This window comes from Carcharhinus amblyrhynchos, chromosome 12, assembly GCF_965287045.1.
Source record: "Carcharhinus amblyrhynchos chromosome 12, sCarAmb.v2.hapA, whole genome shotgun sequence".
Classification (NCBI taxonomy): Eukaryota; Metazoa; Chordata; class Chondrichthyes; order Carcharhiniformes; family Carcharhinidae; genus Carcharhinus; species Carcharhinus amblyrhynchos.
Genome location: NC_137335.1, coordinates 63,014,352 through 63,029,772, shown reverse-complemented (window position 1 = coordinate 63,029,772; position 15,421 = coordinate 63,014,352). Strand labels below are relative to the sequence as shown.

The following is a 15,421-nucleotide window of genomic DNA, read 5'->3' as shown; positions in this document are numbered from 1 at the left end:
CGTCCCATCAAAATGTACTTCTTCATACTTACTGAAATTGAAAGGAATTTTCTACTTATCCATCTATTCTGCAAGTTAGTTAATCCGTTCCAGGATTTGGTCACATTTTTTCTATTAACTACACCTCCCAATATGGTGATGTCCTCAAAATTTGAGATTTTTATTCTGATTCCAGAGTCCAAATAATGAATGGAAATTGTGAGCAATTGTGTTCTAAGCACTAATCCCTGTGGAACACCACTTCCCACTCATTTTGCCAGTCTCGGAGCTGTCTTCAAGTCCTGGTGTTTTGCAGCCAGCTCAGCAACTTCTCCCCTCTATTCTACTCACTCAGACCTTAGTCATGAGTCCACTCTTTGATATCTTATTGAAGGTATTTTGAAACCAAAATATATTACATCTACTCTTGTCTACTGTGACTAACATGGCTAATATGATTGGTCAAGCATGACCTTCCCTTAAGAAATCCATGCTGACTACTGTATTTTTGGCGTCTAAGGTTTTTTTTCCCCATTATTTTGCCCATTAAACCAGCCTCCCATCCACTGACACTGTCTACACTTCCCACAGCCCACTTCAGCAAAGCAGCCAGCATAATTAAGGACCTCACCCACCCCGGACATACTCTCTTCCGCCTTCTTCCGAAGGGACAAAGATACAAAAGTCTGTGGTCATGTACCAATCGACTTAAGAACAGCTTCCGCCCTGCTGCCACTAGATTTTTGAATGGATCTATCTTGCATTAAGTTGATCTTTCTCTACACCCTAGCTATGACTGTGACGCTACATTCTTCACTCTCTCATTTCCTTCTCTATGGACAGTATGCTTTGTCTATATAGCGTGCAAGGAACATTACTTTTCACTGTATGCTAATATATGTGACGATAATAAATCAAATCAAAATAATATTGGCATCAAGATTCATGGCTTATAGGCCCTCGATGAAGTGTTTTGATGGAAGATCAAACTTTCTGAAACATTCACTCTGTTTCTTTCTGCACAGATTCTGGCAGTATTTTCTAGTTTTATTTCAGATTTCTAGGATTCACTGTACTTAACTTTTGTGCTATAGTTCCCTGGATTTGTCCTATCTCCCTTTTTTAAAACCATAAAAATAACATTGGCTGTCCACCAGTCGTTTGGCATTACTGCTTTTTCCAATGAATTGCTTTATATTTTTAATAGTCTCCTCTCTCTTCCCGAACTTTTTATATTTGTAGATGCAATCCATCTGGACCATTCCTCTAAATTTGGTTAACTTATCAATTATCTTTCCCCTTTCTATCTTAAATTATATTTTATCTCTCCTCTAATGCCATGGCCACATTATTAGTTGCACCGTAAAATAGTGAATCAAAGGAACTATTCAATATTTCTGTCATTTTGTGAACCTCCAAATTTATTGTGTACTACTATAGCAGAGGAGTCTGTTAAAACTTCAAGCTATAGCAGGGAGAAAGATGGCTGGAAGAAAGGACTGAGCTTTCAATTGCACAGACGTTGAGAAATAAGTGGAAATTAAATTCTCCAGATAAGAACGAGAGAAGGAATTAGCATTTAAACAGTCTTCAGTATAATATTTATTAGTGGGTCATTCTAACCACTTACTCTGAGATTGGTCTGTCTGTTGAACCCCTCCTTCTTTTCAAATCTAACTAAAATCTTTGATTATTTTTCAGCCTTAATTTCTGATAAAGGGTTACACTGCAAAAACATCAATTGCTTGCACAAAAACGGCAATTTTAATGTCACAAAGTATTTGTTTCTCGGCCTTTTGGCTAAGATCAAGTGTAATATTTGGTCTTGCATCTGGTCTTGGCCAATGAGGTTAAACTGAGGCTTCACCTGAAGCAATTTTTTAAAACCATCTTGGCTTTTTGGCTAAGATGAAGCTCAGGTCAAGACTGGGAGGGAGTCTAATGTCACATCCTGTCAGCTTGGATCTTGTTTGATCAAGCCCAAGATGGGATGTATGTCTTGTCTTGTCAGCTTGGAACTGCTTTGTCTCTCATATGGGGGCTCTGATTGGACCAAATTGGATTTTTATTGGGAATAAAGTACCTAAAGGTACAAAACTAGAGAATCGGGGGCTAGATCAAAACAAAAATTGGGAGAAGGACCACTTGGCAAGGTGACCAAAGGTGCATTTAAAGAGGTAAGTCTTAAGCAGGATTTTAAAGGGAAGTGAATGAAAAGATGGAGAAGCTTTGGAAGAGAATTCCAGTGAATTGAAACTGAACGTTCAGTTGTGAGCAGAGGAAGAGCACAGGTTGAGTAAGAGTACTGAAGGAGGTATAAACAAGGATGAGGATTTAAAAATCATGGGAAGTCACTGGAGCTCAGCAAAGTTGGATCAATAGGTGAATGCGATTTAGTAAGGAATACCTTGCTGGCCAAGTGAGTTGGATTTTTAAGATTCTCCCATTTCGAGACAAAGTGTGGTGCGTTCGCCTCCAGTGGCGTCAGACCCACTGACCAGCATGGCACCAGATTCTGCGCTTGGAAACTCATGCCCAGGTGAATTTCCCTGACTATCCTGACGGGTTGGCAGCTGATTCACCGCCCACCCTCAGCTGATGGGTTTGAAGATCTCAGCGCCATATTGAAATACCTGTCCAGCACACGCATATCACACCTTAGAGTCCACCTGTATTCACCAAACCATGCAGGATATCATCAACCCAGGAGAAGTCTGTTCCTCAATTTAATTATCTCCCCCATGAGCCAAACTACAAGGTGCCCATATCCCACTTGGACCTCTCCCCACCCCATCTGGAGTCATTGTGCATCCCCTTTCAATAAGCGATGTGGTGTCCCTTTGACCCCTTTGCCAGCTTTTCATGCAGCCTTGTTGAGGTCCAGCTTCTTTCCCCTCTGTCTCCTTCATCCACCTCCTTGCCCTCTGCCTGCTATTGTGAACCCTCATACTATCCCACCTCTCCTTGCAAAGCCCTCCTTCCAGATTCTCCTTAAGCCACTCCCACTTCACTCTTCCTCACCTCGCACTCCATCCCTGGTCAAGATTGGACCTTTGTTGCATTGGCTGCATATGTCCCACAGCACAGTGCTGTCCAGACAGACAGGAGTTTGTGCACTGATGGCTGTGGAGGAAAGAAGTATACTCCTGTACCCACCAACCCTAAGTGCAGGACTGAACAGAGACAGTGACGCAGGAGGGTCCATCGGTCCAGCTGCATGACGCTGTCCATAAAGGCCAGCCTGGCATGGAGGGCAGGAACCAATCTGCCCTGGCAGAGTGGTAGACAGCAGATCAGGAGCACCACAGCTCTGTGGCAGAAATGTTTTGTTGCACTCACATTAAAGTCTGTGGTGAACTGAGGACCACCTTGTGCATGCCACTCCTTAGTAACTGGGTTTGACTCCAACATGATGTCCTGTTGGCATGACGCAAGATTGGAAGGCCTGACAGGACACATACGAATACTTGTTACAATGAGCATTCATGGGATGTAAATGACATTCACGCCACCAGCCAGCAGGATGACTGATCCCCCATTAACCTACCACTGGGAGAGAATTGCAACATAATTTTACGCTGACTGGTTTGCAACTTTTTAGCTCTTGCCCGACTCGCCTGGGAGTTGACACAATTCCAGCTAAAGTATTGGCGAAACCAAGTCAGGTGGCAATAATTAAAGATCATGGTTTCAGCAGCAGGGCAAGCGAGGGCAACCTTAGTTATGACTGAATGTAGGGTTTGAAAATCAGTTTCAGATTGTAGATTGAATATAGGTTGTGAGAAGGCAGAAAAGAGACTGCAATCAGAGGCAAAGATTCAATATTTCTGACAGGACACAAATATGACAACTTTGGCTTTGGAGATTCTTTTTGCTCATCCACAACTTTACAACGGACAAACAATTCAAAGCTGCAGCGATAGCTGAGAAATCAAGGGTGCTGGCATGGAGGTCGTTATTGTAAATGGGAATTGGTTCTCGACTGATTTACCTGGCTAAATAAAGGTTAAATAAAGAGGTAGTTCTGGATACTTGGAAGCTGACTTCACGGTTACAAATAATACTCTTGACAGTCAAGATTTAGATAAAATGCCGTAAGACGGGACAAAGGGAAACGTCAAAAAAAGTAACGGCAAAACTATTATGGGATGTGGGCCAGTTACATTGGGTCAGGTAAGAATGAAACTATGTACAGCTATTGCCAAGGTGGATAAGACTGAAGGAAGCAATAGACTGATGATGAAGCAATCTATTGTTTTGTCTAGCAAAAACTCATCCAAGGCACTGATCCAAACTCATAATTCAAATGCAGTTCATAAACTGTTCTGACAGTTTTGAACATCCTCTCAACCCTCTTGGTTGGATTGCTATCTTTGTAACTCATTTCACAGTTTTCACTTTACTCTTAAGGCAATAGTTTCCATGTGTTCCGTGGTGGATCTGTGCAAATATTACACAATTCTATGGGTTTCATGGTGCAATCAGTATAAAATAAAGTTCATGATACATAAACAATATTTGAATAAAATGTCACACTGCAGTCAGACACAATCCTGCTCCTGACACTTGTAGCAAGATTATGGCAGGACACTCATGCACACATACAAAATGAATTGCTCTGCTCAGTCCACAAAAGCCTTTGTTACGAAAAAAAATGTACTTTCTGTGCCACTATGTGAATGGGACCCTCTCTAAGAAGGGGAATGGCAATACTTAGAAAAACAATATAGCAATTTTTATCTCCAATAAGGCAATTTTGAAATATTATTGAAATGCATATTAGAGATAAAAAAAATCTTTTAAAGGTGACACCCATAATACTAGGCACGATAAGAGAAGGTTTAGCTAGAAGGCGCAGCAGCAAATGCACATCGCAATAAATCATTCAATATAACTTTGAAACTGGGCTGAAACTGGCAGTTTTTCGCTTTTTTATTTTACTTGCCCACTCATCAAGACACCATTCACCAACATTCAGAATTATGAAACAAAGAGTTGGAGATATTTAGGTTAAACACAGAACTAATATTGGTTGGTGACCCGAGCAATGATGACCCTGCACATGCCCCAATAAAGCAAGTTGAACTCTTATGGGTTCATGGACAACTGTTTGAGATTCTGTTCTGCAGCAGATTAAAAAATATTTATTCACTGGAAAAACATGCTAGTCCACTGCCTTATTGTATGTATGTGATTACAGTTAGTTAAATAGCAAAGAAACATAACCTGGAAAATTTAACAGATTGATTACTGAAGTGGTCAAGAAATATGTCTACAGCACAACTGCCAAAAATACTTGTGTCCCCCAGAAAAGAAAAGGTTTTGCTTTTTCAGGGAAAGAGAAATCATAGTGCAATATTTACAGCTTCAATCTTACAAACACACAATAGACAAAATCCTCATGCATTATAAACTGATAGAACCACATCGAGTATTTAATCAATTCATATTCAACTTGAAAGTACAGAGCAATCCATTTCCAGTTATTTGATAGAGATAATCATGTCACACTACATATTCAAATTAATGCGATCAAACCACACTGAATTCAACAAAAATGCATGACTAATCTGCATATTTTCTTTCAAATGACTCTTAGAAGACAACTGCGTGCACCCAAGTTGTGACTACTAGAAAATGTTGAACATTTTAAAAGAGGAGTGGGGTCTGAATGAACATTGTAAATTGATTCCTTAAAGGTACTCATTTGGGACAACCTGGCAAGAAATTTTACATAACTCCCTTCAATGACATGACAGAATGGGAGTAATTCACACAACAACTTGTATTTCCAGTACCTTCAATGCAATGCAATGCCCCCAGACGTTCCATATGAGCATTATAAAACAATATTTGACATCAAGCTGCATAATACAATATTAAGGTAGACGGTCAAAACATTGGTCAAAGAGACAGATTTTAAGGAGCATGAAGAGGTGGAGAGGTTGAGGGAGAGAATTCCAAGGCTTAGGCCTATGTAGATGAAGGCACAGACACCAATAGTGGAGGAATTAGAATCAGCAAGGTTGAAGAGACCAGAAATATGGAATTGCCTACACCTTGAAACCTTGTGGGACTTGAGGAAGTTACAGAGAAAGGCTCATTATCCTTACTCAAGCTATCAATGCAGCCAAGGTGAAAGAAAGAGCTCTTTGTTTAATTTATCTTTTTTTTTAAATATGGCATTACATGTGATAAGTTAACAGGGAAGATATTTTATGAGAGAAGGGGTATTATCAACAAAGTATGATTAAGAAACAACAGGCAAGCAATACAGGAAGTAAGTATGACACGCACAAGTGCAGGCTCTGTACAAGACATTATTCATTTAGTGATTTATTGATTTAGGCACACTCACTTTTGGTACAACATGAAACTAGATCTCAAGATAGGTTTGAATGAAGGTGACCTTTGGCCCATTTGATCTCATTAGTCGAGATGACCAGATTTTGGTCTCTCAGTTCCTGATCATGAGGAAATACTTGGCTAGTGTCAAGTGCGTTTCTTAATCGTGTGGAACTATCAGTGGTTCTATTTTTAGTTCAATGCAACTGACATAATCCAAGACATTGCCAGTCTGTAGGTTGTGTTTTTAAAACCGTCCTGACTTTTCCAGAAACTACATGAGGTCATTGATCATGTCTATGTCAAACATTCAATAAATGTCAATACAATTGAACATTTGAATACATTTCCTCCCCTTTCATAACTAACATGCTATAAACATACAATGTTTGTGAACACATTGAAAAATTACTGTAAAAAATAAATTGCATCACCCTTACCTTCTAAACTATGCACACTAGTTTGAACAAATAGCACTCTCAATGTCAATAACTCACAAGTGGATGAATTTAAAGGTTCAATAAATAATGGCGTCTTCAAACAGACAATTTAAGTCAAACAGATTTAAACTTAAATGGATGATTTTTATATTGAAAAACCAAAACTATTTTCTGACTTACAACTGTTGGAAAGATGAGAGTGAGCTGAGCTATGATAATAAGTAAGCAGGAAATTACTTTTTATTATTACTGTGCAGGGTGTATTCAGAAATTCAGCCACCAAGTTCAAAAGGTTAAAAAGCTTACACCTGCTGTATGCCTAATTCATTTAGTTCACCTCACCAAAAATTATGCTTTGAAATTCAATACTTTAAATGCTATTACTCATTCCGATTAGAACATTTCCCTGCTGTTCTGTTGCAAAGCCAGTCAACTGAAGGGGGTTAAAATGACACACTGTTAAGTACTTATGAACAGGCAAAAATAAATGGGCTGCGTCTGCAATAATCATATTATTTCTAATATCTGGCAAAGTACCGTGCAGGTTTTTCAAATGAAAATGCCTCTGTGTCTCAGGGACAAGTTACAATGCGCTACTGTATTAACTGCAGATCTTAAACTGTAATCAACAGAAACAACTTACTGCAAGAAATTATGACCTCAGTAGCAAGACATGGAACTTCTCAAAGCAAGAGTTAGCTGCAGGCCATGGTTAAGTTTCACCCACTGATCCTCCAATCTGCTAATCTAGTCATTTGTAAAATAACTACGAGTAACCCATGTGGGCTGTAAAACAGGAGGCAATGCATCAAAGCAAAGCAGGAAGTGTATAATGGATTCAGATACAAACTGCAGATAACCAAACTAACACTTTTTTCAAGCCTCCCTAATTATTCTAACCCTTTAATTGGCCAGAAGGACATTCGGGAAAGCTGTATGTAAACTTCAAAAAAAAATAGAGCTTTGCTTTAAACATACCTTACATTTTTTCTTCTCATTAAAACCGGAAAACAAAATTAGGCTGATATTGTATGGCTTGTCTGGAATTTCGTCAGTGCAGCCAGGGACAACATCCACTTGGCCACTTGTGGGATCCCAGGTTGCATTTTTCATTTGACTAATTCATCGCCAGAGCTGCCGGCCAACTGGAGGGCTGGTAACTCTTCAGTCTCACCAGCGACAAGGGGAGCCATGGCTACTGCTGGAAATGTGCCATTAAAGGGCACCACCCCCGCTGGCGGTTAAGTGGAGGTGATGAGGGATGGGGTGCTGCGTGAATGGTCAATGCCGCCAGGGAGCTCCTTCTATTCCTCCCAGAAGGAATCCACTTACTTAACCCGATGAGTGTCCCCCCAACATCCAACCCCAGGGTCTACTAAGCGATCTCACGTAGCCGAAGGCTGTTAACTTGGCAGCAGCAGGGAGGGGCCCAGGTACCCTCCATCCCCCGCTGGTAAAATGCCACGGAGGTGGGAAAGCGACTTCACCTCCCATCATCGCTCAACACTGTACCTCACCAGACCTCCCTTCTCCCGCAATCATCACCAGCCTGACCCTAAAGGGCCAGCAAAATCTAATCCCTCTTATGGATCGTGGCTGGAATTTTCTGACCATTCACGCCAGTGGGATTTTCCCATCCCGCGGCAGTGAACAGTGATTCGTTTTGTTGTCACAATCTCTGCCTTCGCTGCGGCAGGTGTGTGACGTGAGCGGGTGGTAAGATCGCGCCCCAAGTCTGATAGGTGGGGACAAGCCTCTTCCAGGAGAGGGGAGAAAAATGGAAATTGTACCAGAGCTCTGAAAAAAACACAAATAGCGAATCCTGTGTACAAAGACCACCTGTCTGTAGTAACTGCCTTAATTGTGCCAACAATACGGTACTGTTTCAAGTCTAAACTACCATGAAGAGGCCACCCACTGCCTTTCCTTAAAGAAAGGCACTATATACATATTAAACTGTGGAAGAATTCATCCGCAAAGAAATTGACCTGGAACAAGAATTATTTCATTATACTCCAGAATGAAACAGAAGGAACAGAAAGATTTCTGGGAAAGAAATTAAAACTTTTTTTATAATTGAACCACGAAAAAGATAAAAGAGGCTAGATATATTTTTTGTGAGGAGCAAGGTGACTGGTGGGCAAGGGGGCTGGGGAGGGAGAAGGGGAATATAATGAAGTGTTTAAATATTATGTTGATGGTAAATGTACGTATGTGGCACAGTGGGTAGCACTGCTGCCTCACGGCATCAGGGACCCAGTTCAATTCCAGCTTTAGGTGATTGTGTGGAAGTTGCACATTCTCCCCGTGTCTGTGTGGGTTTCCTCCAGACGCTCCAGTTTCCTCCCATAGTCGAAAATTGTGCGCATTAGATTGATTGGCCATGACAGACTGCCCCTTACTGTCAGGAGGAATGAGCAAGGAAAATACATAGCGTCATGGGGATAGGGCCTGGGTGGGATTGTAGTCAGTGCAGGCTACTTGGACTGAATGGCCTCCTTCAACACTGTAAGGATTCCATGACTCAGAAAGAACCTGCCACCAGGCTTATAAACTGAAGAAGCAAGAAAATAACTTGATTTATGGAGCATGCTGCCACCTAGTGCAGCAAACACAAAAGTCAAGAAAACATACAACCTGAAATTGGGTCGAGACCCTAGCTTGTTGGAAAGTAAAAGCATTTGGGTTTGAGGGAAATGAGAAAAATTGTCAGAAAAATCTGAAGAGTTCAGGATATGCTGAAGAGCCTTTATGCCCCCTCCTCCCATGCTCTGCCCACTCCCATTCTTATTGACATAGACCAATAGAGCCATGCTAGAGCATCCTGGTGCTGTAAATGTGTAATTTTAATTAATCTTCTTTCCTTCATGCTTCAAGTAATCTTGCAATGCATATGATTTTGAGACATTATTGTGTATTTACAATTGTCAACGCATTTTATGGTTTTAAGTATAACATCAACAGTGACAATTACAATTTTAGTGCAAGTATACGCATTCGTTTAACAAGGTTGCTAAAGCATATACTTTTCATTTGATTTCCCATGTCAGTAATATTTTGTTGAGTTATTGAGGAAATAACTGCAATATAGCCACAATAATTTACTGTCTTTATTACCAAGACATTTTTATTGTTTCATGCATACATGCACCGTGAATGAGTTCTTACTTTAATACATCATCTGAAGACTGATGACACTGTGAATTACAGCACTGATCATTCATGTCTGCAAGACTAACCCAAATCCAAGCCAAATAAAAGTTCTTCCTTTAAAGAAAAAAAAGTTCCCTTTAGTCACTGCAAGCACACAACTGGAAGAGGCTAGTACAGGGTGGCCTCCCTCCCTGTGTGTTTATAATTCGCCTCTCAAATAATCAATTCAACGTGTCTGATACGGTCACAGTGATCTTAGTCGATGCCAGACTCCCGCTTTGTGCAGTAATTGAATACATCTCATGGTGCATGAATGATCTTGCGCTGCTGTAACAAGTGAACATTTCTACTTTCATGATGGAGAACCGGTAAAAAAAAGACTTGTACCTCCTAGGGATGATATCAAAAAGTAGTATGCTCACCAGCGATGCAGGCAAGAAATTAAAATAAATCCAACGACAAACTTGGCATTCATGATGTATTTATGCCCGTCTACGAGACAAGGTAATGATGGATAGGAGTTCATCCATTCAGAAAGACCCTTTGCTATCGCATTCAAATGTTTCTGAAAGACTTTCAAGGATTTCACATCTACCACTCTTGTCTGGAGGATCCTTCAATCCTCTGAGCGCTCCTTTTTCAAAGGAAAACTTCAAGTATCTGTCCTAAACTTGATTTTTACTGCTTTGAAAACCTGATTTCTCGTCACTATCACAGCATAAGAGTAGTTTGCTTGGGTTTCCCTTGGCCCATAAAATTTACTAGCTTATATACTTTTATAAGATCACCCCCTCAGTGTTTTGTTTGAAATTGAAAAAAATCAAAACGCTCCTCTGGTCTTTTATGAAGATCTTTGACATCAAGACGCATAAATTTATGATGGTAAGTGGCTCAAAAAAGGGTGGCATCACATTGACAACCTGTCATATATGCTAAGCCGGATGTTCAGCTGCATGGATTTCAATACAGCCAAATATCCAGTTGTGCAATACAGCCCAAGACACATTTCAATCCCTGGAGACCAATCTCATTGTTCTTCACTGCAATTGCGCCATAGGTAGTGCAGAATTGTAATGCAGAAAGGAAGATAGTTGTTTCAGTATGGGTGACACAGTGGCTAGCTCTGCTACTTTACAGCACCAGGGACCCAAGTTCAATTCCCAGCTTGGGTCACTGTCTGTGTGGAGTTTGCACATTCTCCCCGTGTCTGCACAGGTTTCCTTCGGGTGCTCAGGTTTCCTCCCACAGTCCAAAGATGCGCGGGTTAGGTGGATTGGCCATGCTAAGTTCTCACTTAGTGTCAGGGGAATTAGCTAGAGTAAATGTGTGGGGTTATGGGGATAGGGCTTGGATGGGATTGCGATCAGTGCAGACTTGGTGGGCCGAATGGCCTCCTTCTTTGGATTCTTTGATTCTAGTTGGACATCGAGCAGACTCCAAGTTTTGACAACATAAACTTGAGTGTAGTGAGCATTTCTGTAAGTTTTGTCTGTAGGTTAATTATTTTTCTCTGCCATTTGTTTTAAAGAAGTGAACACTGGCTAGCCAGAATTGCTGTTAAAACATTGGGATTGTAGTGCACTTACAAAGGCTCAAATTAGAGCAAAACATAACAGTCATATTCTATACAAATACAGACAGTGGTATCAGTGGCAACTAAAATGGAAGTTTGATGAGGGCTTGTCTGTTGAGGTAGTATGGGCTGAGATTAGAAATAGGAGACGAGAGGTCACCCTGTTGGGAGTCTTTTATAGACCTCCTAAAAGTTCTAGAGAGGTTGAGGAAAGGATTGCGGAGACGATCCTGGTTAGGAGTGATAGTAATAGGGTAATTGTTATGGGGGATTTTAACTTTACTAATATTGATTGGAATTGTTATAGCTCTAGCTCGTTAGAGGGGTCAGTTTTTGTACAAAGCGTGCAGGAAGGTTTTTTGACTCAGTATGTAGATAGGCCAACTAGAGGTGAGGCTATATTGGATTTGGTGCTGGGAAATGAGCCAGACCAGGTGCTAGACTTGGAAGTTGGTGTGCATTTTGGTGATAGTGACCACAATTCGGTTACGTTCACCTTAGTGATGGAAAGGGATAGGCATGAACCTCGGGCTAGTGGTTTTAACTGGGGGAAGGGTAATTATGAGGCTATTAGGAGAGAATTAGGAAGCATAGGTTGGACTAGGAGATTACAGGGACTGGGAACGTCTGAAATGTGGAGTTTTTTCAAGGAGCAGCTACTGCGAGTCCGTGATAGGTATGTCCCTGTCAGGCAAGGAGGAATTGGTAGGGCTAGGGACCGTGGTGCACCAAAAAAGTTTTTTCGTTGGTTAAGAGGAAAAAGGAGGCTTATGTTCGGATGAGACGTGAGGGCTCGGGTAGTGCACTAGAAAACTTTAGATTGGCTAGGAGGGGGTTGAAGAGTGAGCTAAGAAGGGCTAAAAGAGGACATGAGAAGACTTTGGCTGATAGGGTTAAGGAGAATCCTAAGGCGTTCTATAGGTATGTCAAGAACAGAAGGTTGGTTAGGGCAAGATTAGGGCCAGTTATAGACAGCAGAGGGAAGTTATGTGTGGAACCGGAGGAGATTGGAGAGGCATTGAACCAATATTTCTCTTCGGTGTTCACGCAGGGGGACATGGATATAGCTGAGGAGGACACTGGGTTGCAGGGGAGTAGAATTGACAGTGTTGCAGTTGATAAGGAGGATGTGCTAGATATTCTGGAGGGTCTGAAAATAGATAAGTCCCCTGGTCCGGATGGGATTTACCCCAGGATTCTCTGGGAGGCAAGAGAAGTGATTGCTGAGCCTCTGGCTCTGATCTTCAGGTCGTCGTTGGCCTCTGGTATAGTACCGGAAGATTGGAGGTTAGCGAATGTTGTCCCATTGTTTAAGAAGGGGAACAGAGACTTCCCCGGGAATTACAGACCGGTGAGTCTCACTTCTGTTGTGGGCAAGGTTTTAGAAAAAATTATTCGGGATAGGATTTATAGTTATTTGGAGAGTAATGAATTGATTGGAGATAGTCAGCATGGTTTTGTGGCGGGTAGGTCGTGCCTTACTAACCTTATTGAGTTTTTTGAGAAAGTGACCAAAGAGGTGGATGGGGGTAAGGCAGTGGACGTGGTGTATATGGATTTTAGAAAGGCGTTTGATAAGGTTCACCATGGTAGGCTTCTGCAGAAAATGCAGATGTATGGGATTGGGGGTGATCTAGGGAATTGGATCAGGAATTGGCTAGCGGATAGGAGACAGAGGGTGGTGGTTGATGGTAAATATTCATCATGTAGTTCGGTTACGAGTGGTGTGCCTCAGGGATCTGTTTTGGGGCCACTGCTGTTTGTAATTTTTATTAATGATCTGGATGAGGGTATAGTTGGGTGGATTAGTAAATTTGCTGATGACACCAAAGTCGGAGGTGTGGTAGATAGTGATGAAGGGTGTCATAGTTTGCAGGAAGACTTAGACAGGTTGCAGAGCTGGGCCGAGAGGTGGCGGATGGAGTTTAATGCGGAGAAGTGTGAGGTAATTCACTTTGGTAGGAATAACAGATGTGTCGAGTATAGGGCTAACGGGAGGACTTTGAATAGTGTGGATGAGCAGAGGGATCTAGGTGTATGTGTACATAGATCCCTGAAAGTTGGGAGTCAAGTAGATAAGGTTGTTAAGAAGGCATACGGTGTCTTGGCGTTTATTGGCAGGGGGATTGAATTTAGGAGTCGCAGCGTCATGTTGCAACTGTACACAACTCTGGTGCGGCCGCACTTGGAGTACTGTGTGCAGTTCTGGTCCCCACATTACAGGAAGGATGTGGAGGCTTTGGAGAGGGTGCAGAGGAGGTTTACCAGGATGTTGCCTGGGATGGAGGGGAGGTCCTATGAGGAGAGGCTGAGGGATTTGGGGTTGTTTTCGCTGGAAAGAAGGCGGCTAAGAGGGGATCTTATTGAAACATATAAGATGATTAGAGGTTTAGATAGGGTGGATAGTGATAGCCTTTTTCCTCTGATGGAGAAATCTAGCACGAGGGGGCATGGCTTTAAATTAAGGGGTGGTAGTTATAGGACGGATGTCAGGGATAGGTTCTTTACCCAGAGGGTGGTGAGGGATTGGAATGCCCTGCCTGCTGCAGTTGTAAATGCGCCTAGTTTGGGGGCGTTTAAGAGATCCGTGGATAGGTTTATGGACGAAAAGGGATTGGTTTAGGTTAGTGGGTCATTGTTTTGTAACTGGTCGGCGCAACATCGTGGGCCGAAGGGCCTGTTCTGCGCTGTAATGTTCTATGTTCTATATCCTCTGGAGGATTGAGGAAGCAAAACAAAACATGAGGCACTAATTAAGTAGATGCTGTTTTTTTTATTCTTCCCAGGCAGTCACAGCATATCTGGAAGGAGAGTACTTGTGTACGATGGTACATGGTACAGAGGTGAAAAGCAAGTTGAGGGGTTATAAATGAGTGCAAAACTGATGCATCAGGAATTAAGTCTTAATTTAAACTGTTTATACTTTAATACAAATTTTGTATTATATTTTTACGTCTAACTATTTTTAGGGCTTAAAGAAAATAATAATGCAGATCCTCAAGTTAGGAGCTAATTTTTGAATCTGGTCTTTATTCAATACAAAAACACTAAACATTTTATAATCTAAAATATACACTTCTGGACCAGTGAACTTCCGACTTTTTTGCAATATTCACTGAGCCACATGTTTAACACCCCAGTTTCACTTAAAAATACATAAAACTTCTTTATAATCCACAAAAGATCCTCATAAAAAGCTGATTTTAGTTCTCAAATGCCAACTTGCTTTTGGATGCTTGAGAGAATTATTTATCAATGTATATAGTGTAAATTCAAGAAACTTCCTTTGACTCTTTCTTAGTTTGCAATTCACTTCCCCCAGAATCTCTAAACGTGTTTATTAGCAAAGTTTCAGTAATTTACTCAATTTTACATTAGCACCTAATTGTTCACAGTTCCTCAAAGGCAATTAACAGCGCCAGGGTCCCAAGTCCAATACTGGCCTCAGGTGACTGTTTGGAGTTGACAAGTTCTCCTCGTGTCTGCACGGGTTTCCTCCGGGTGCTCCAATTTCCTCCCACAGTCCAAAGATCTGCAGGTTAGGTTGATTGGCTCTGATAAATTGACCCTAGCATCAGGGGGATTGCGGGAATAGGGCCGGAGTGCGATTGTGATTAGTACAGACGTGATTGGCCGAATGGCCTCCTTCTGTAGCGTAGGGATTCGATGATAATTATTTGAGCAATTTATGGTCATTAGCTTTTGTAAAATATATTTAACAAATTATTATAGTTTAAAATGCTAAGATTTTATCAGCCTCAATGAAACATAAAGGAAAATAGAAAGTAAATATTCTGAATAGTGCATTCCTCTGCATTTCTTTAAAATTCCTTTGTATTTCTCCCCCATTTAAATTTACTCTCATGACCATTCTGCAATTGCTTGACAACCTAACACTAATTTGCACAAAATACTATATTGGAGGGAAGTG

The 15,421-nt window shown here is 41.3% G+C and overlaps 1 protein-coding gene and 1 pseudogene across 3 annotated transcripts in view; one reads left to right on the top strand and one right to left on the bottom strand.

Moving 5' to 3' along the window:
* srbd1 (S1 RNA binding domain 1) overlaps nucleotides 1-15,421 on the bottom strand; it is a 240,207-nt gene that overhangs the window by 119,045 nt on the left and 105,741 nt on the right. The window lies entirely within an intron of this gene.
* On the top strand, nucleotides 1,760-1,926 carry LOC145351220 (U2 spliceosomal RNA; annotated as a pseudogene).